General features: G+C 38.1%; 1 long non-coding RNA gene across 1 annotated transcript; it reads right to left on the bottom strand.

Annotated features, from left to right (window-relative positions):
* Nucleotides 1-3,703: 3,703 nt before the first annotated feature.
* LOC123327872 lies at nucleotides 3,704-4,635 on the bottom strand. Its single transcript, XR_006542549.1, has 3 exons — nucleotides 4,438-4,635; nucleotides 3,929-4,000; nucleotides 3,704-3,779 (listed from the first exon to the last, which is right to left on the bottom strand). It is a non-coding gene; the product is annotated as an uncharacterized LOC123327872 (long non-coding RNA).
* Nucleotides 4,636-4,861: the final 226 nt, after the last annotated feature.

The raw sequence follows: 4,861 nt of genomic DNA, 5'->3' as shown, positions 1-4,861 counted from the left end.
CTGGAGAAGGAAGAAGGCTTGTGCAAGAATAGAATGTGGGTAACACTGAAAGGTATGAGGTCTTCTAGAAGCTTTCAGGGAAATAATTTGTTCCCAAACATTTACGGTTCCTTTTAGAATTTAAAGATTTATTATTTAATTAACACATTTTAGTATGACATGTTGAACAATTATAAGCAAAGAGAACAAATGTCAAAATGAACCAGAATTTCACCCTCTAGAGAAATCTCTATTAAAATTTTAGTGAATATTTCTTCCCAGACTTCCACTTCTAAACACCTGAATTTTCCTTTTTTATCAAATGGCAACTTAAGGGAGTTTGGAGGAGAGTGGATACAGGTACATGTATGGCTGAGGACCTTCACTGTTTGCCTGAAATTATCACAATATTGTTAATCAGCTATATTCCAGTACAAAATAAAAAATTTTAAAAATAAAAATAGAGAAATGAGTGCTGATGGGGAAAACAACAACAAAAATTTAACCAGTGCTCAATAAATTTGTTTATATTAAACTCCTGGGGGGAAAAATAAGATGCCAACTTAGTAAATATGCTATTCTATAACTTGTATTTTACATTTGAAATAACATGAGTATCTTTCCAAATTAACAAATATGTTCTACATCATAGCTTTTAATTTTATACCATAATTGATTTAACTAATTCACAACATTTAGTTTATCTACAAATTTTTGTTATCATAGGCAGAATAGAATGAGCACTTTTGTAGCTAGATCTTCGTGCACATTTCTAATTTCCTTCAGGTAAATTTCTATACATAAGATTTCTGGGTTAAAGAATTTATAATGTTATATATTAACATCTAAGTATGTTTTAGATAGAACATCTAAGATTTGTGAATAACTACCTCTTTTTAAATGTTTTTAGACTATTATTTGGCAGAATTCCCTTTCTAAGTTACATCACCAAATAACTAAGCTTCTATCAGTATTAGCATGAATGATTTTTGTTTATTCACTCTTAAAGTTGCTAGCCTTTCTCACATTTATTCAATAAATATTTATTTAGGAACTACTATGTGCAGGACACTACCAGATGCTAGGGATAGGAAGCAAGACACCTGGAGTAATGTTCCCAGTGTGATTCAATATATTCTTCTTGTCTCTATGAAGCTATAGAGAAAGGTGAATCTATTTTTTTAAACTCTTAATTGGAGGATAATTGCTTTATAATGTTGTGTTATTTCTGCCATACAACAATGTGAATCATCCATAAGTAGAGAAAGGTGAATCTCAACCAGCCCACACTGATCAATAAAAATCTCTTATTGTTAGGAGATGCCATCTGGAAGACATCTTTAAGGAAATCATCAGGTAGCCCAAATATCGCAAGTGGTCAAGAAAAGAAAAAACACCCCAGGGTAAAGGGAAAAAAATGTGCCAAAGGACAGAAGCATAAAAGAACAGGTCATTTTGTGCGACTGTAACATACACAACTGAAGCCTTGCCTGAAACCTAACATCACTAAAAGTACTTGCTGGTAGTGAGGGAATTCTGTGCAGAGGCTATACTACTGGACTGCTACCATCGTTAATTAATTGTTGCTCTTTGTTTACGTCCATTAACCTTCTGAAGTCCTATTAATTCTGAATAAACTCAGTCAGCTCAGTTTTTCTGTTTGAGCCCAGGAGCTAATGTTTGAAAGAAAGTTCCTCCACACTAATTTCATGTTTTGGATAAACTCTGTACAACGGAGCAAATGGCTGAAGTCCAGAGCCCACAGCCCCAGTGGAATATGCTTTTCAACCCCAAGAGACACCCTATTTGACCAACATACTAGACCTATTTTTCAGATTTTAAAGTCTTCTTCAATAAGTAGGAGGAAAAAAATTATGTTTCAGTTCTGCATATAATCAAAACAATAAATCCACATGGGGTAATTTTTTTTCTCACTAAACATTGTTTAAAATGTATTATTATACCAAAGAACACAATTTTTTCCATTACTCCAACTACAGCTGAAAAAATAAAAATTTTCCATTTATATACAGCTTTAGAGTATTCAAAGCACTTTTACGTATTACTTATTTGAACCTCAAAACAACCTTGAAAAGTCCTGAGACTCAAAACAACCTTGAAATATTACCCATATTGTAGCACATATTTTTGCAGAGAAGGAAACCAAAGTTGAAAATAAGTAGTTTACCCAAAGTGACACAATTATTATGACTAAACCACACTGCTCAGAAGTCTGAAAAATCTCAATCAAGACTGGACTAATAGTCCTTCTCTGGGGCTCCCATTGTCCCATTGCCTATCCCTTCCAAAGCACTCCTTTTACCAGTGTTTCTCAAGCTTTAATGTACATGTGGATTATGATTCCATTGACTTAGGGGCGGGGCCTGAAATTCTGCTTTTCTAATGAGCTCCAGAGCAATGCTGTGCTGCTGGTCTAAGGCATTCCAGTGGATCAGGACAGCCTGGTTTTGGTGGGTTTTTTTTTAATTCTCCTGCACCCCACTGGAAGCTCTATAAGGCCACGAATTATGCATTATTAATCAAAAGCATTCCTAGCATTTAACTCAAGATATGACAGGCTATGAAAGTCTCTATAAATATGAAATGAATGAAAAATTAAGTGAATAAATGAAATCCATGTTTCTAACCTAGAGCTGCCTCCAGTATATTATGCTGTCTCTCACAAACAGTGGCCAGGACTGCCTTTCCCTTTTAACTACCACATTAGTTAAGGAAAACTCCAGCTTCCTTAAGAAAACCTATTATCTCAGTGGCTAAACACATTGAAGAGGGTTTTTTCTTGCTCATGTAAGTATATATGAGTCTTCCCTCTTGGGGTAGGTGAGGAAAGGTCTGCTCCACTCAGTCATTCAGAATCCAAACTGACAGAGGCTGTACCAACTGCAGGACAAGGCTGCCAAGGTCACCTCAAGGTCACCTCAAGAATCGACTTCTACCTAGCATGTGAAGCCTGAAAATAACTCATCCGTCCCACCTCTATTCCAAGAGAATCTGGGAAATGCAGCCTTCAGTTGGGTAGTCACACTCTAGCAACGATACTCCAGAGAAGAGGGCAGAAGCCACAGGTGGACACAGTGCCCTTTACTCCTGTACAAGCCCCCATGACAACCCACTGTGTGTTAACGTGCTCCCTATTTTCCCAGGATTGTATGGGCAAATTCGTGATTTTCCCTTTTCCCGGATTTCCTTTACCCAAACGAGCTCCATCTGTTCAATTCCTCCCCACCCTTCAGTGCACATCTCAAAAGATATTTTTATGCAGCTTTTCCAGATCTCACAAACAATATGTCATCTCCCTTTCTTGAATCTCTAATGCTTTGTACTTTCCTAATACTCTCCAACACATTCTACCATGCAGTTCAATTATGGTGTACTTATAAATTCCCCAGCTCTATATCTGAATCATCTTGGTAGTCCTCTCAAGCATCTAGTACAAAACTTTACATATAGCAGCAATTCAGTAAATAGGGGCATTTGTAAGTTGAGCTGAAAACACATATAATAAATATAAAGAACTCATCTGGTAATAACCTTGCTCTCTGTTTTTCGACAGAGGAGACAGCTATAACTCCAAAAGTGAAAGTAGAAGAACTGCCAGTGCTCAAAAGCTACAAATATAGCTAGAGCCAGGGCATAAAATGAAATACTTCTGGCTCATATAGTTCCACTGAGCCACGCTGCATTTTATACACTTCTTCTTTAATGGTTCAGACGTACAGTTCTTAATATCACATGGAGACTCATAACCTTCAGAATACAGCATGAATCAGCTGGCTGCACTGCAAAGAGAATATAAAATGCCATCAAGAATGTCCTAACTTGAACAGTAAACTTTTAAAGTACAAACAACTCATCTGTTAGCAGGCTGGCATTTGACTGTCTGGAAAGTAAATACATTAGAAAGATATCTTCAAAGAGATCCTATTACCTGTGGAAGTCAGCAATTTTCAATCATGAGTCCATAGCAGGTCTAGGTAAGACATGCTGTGGCCCAGCCTTTCTGCAATGAATACAGCATGTTTGCTCAGTGTGCGTGCTCACTCAGTCATGTCCAACTCTTTGCCACTCCATGGACTGTAGCCCACCAGGCTCCTCTGTCCATGGGATTTTCCAGGCAAGAATCCTGGAATGGGTTGCCATTTCTCCCTCCAAAGGATCTTGCTGACCCAGTGATTGAACCTGGGTCTCCTGTATTGCAGGAAGATTCTTTACTGTCTGAGCCACCTAGGAAGCCAGATATAGCATAAACAATCCCTTAGTCCTAACATGAAGAGTTTCTAATCACCAGACCTTGAATCTGCAACAACTTCCTTAGCCTGAGCCCAATTTGTCCTCACTTATCCAGTTTATGGGGCATGGATTCTTGGATATACAACCTACAGAAGGATATCATTAAAAATGTAAATCTGAACACAAATGCATCCTTCATTGTCTTACCAAAACGGTTTTTCAAAACTTTGCCCGAGCAGTCTGGTTTGCTTAAAAGTGCTCCAGGGAACCCAGCATCCAGTCCAGGGACCTAGGGAAGAGCCCACCCAAAGAAAGAGTTCCTGCTTTGGCTTGAACAAGGCTGTTGCTTTTTCCCTGAACCCTGGAATTAGCAGCTCTCTGTAGCTGAGGCTTTTCAGGGTATAGGCAAGGGAATGTAGTTTAGAGTATCTTCCCAGGAAAAGGGATCCTCTTTATTCCTTACTCTTCCCTATTGGTTCTCAAGCTATCCCAGCAGGGCAAGATTGAAGAAAGAGGCAGGTGACTCCAAATTGGTTGGTGGTGGGTTTAATATGTAAGGGTACTTATATATGAGGCTCAGCTTGGGCTTCTCCCACAACCCATCTGAATGGTAAAACCTTTATGTAGAGAG

Source organism: Bubalus bubalis, chromosome 10 (genome assembly GCF_019923935.1).
Source record: "Bubalus bubalis isolate 160015118507 breed Murrah chromosome 10, NDDB_SH_1, whole genome shotgun sequence".
NCBI lineage: Eukaryota > Metazoa > Chordata > Mammalia > Artiodactyla > Bovidae > Bubalus > Bubalus bubalis.
The sequence above is the reverse complement of the archived record's forward strand: the minus strand, read 5'-3'. Positions and strand labels throughout refer to the sequence as shown.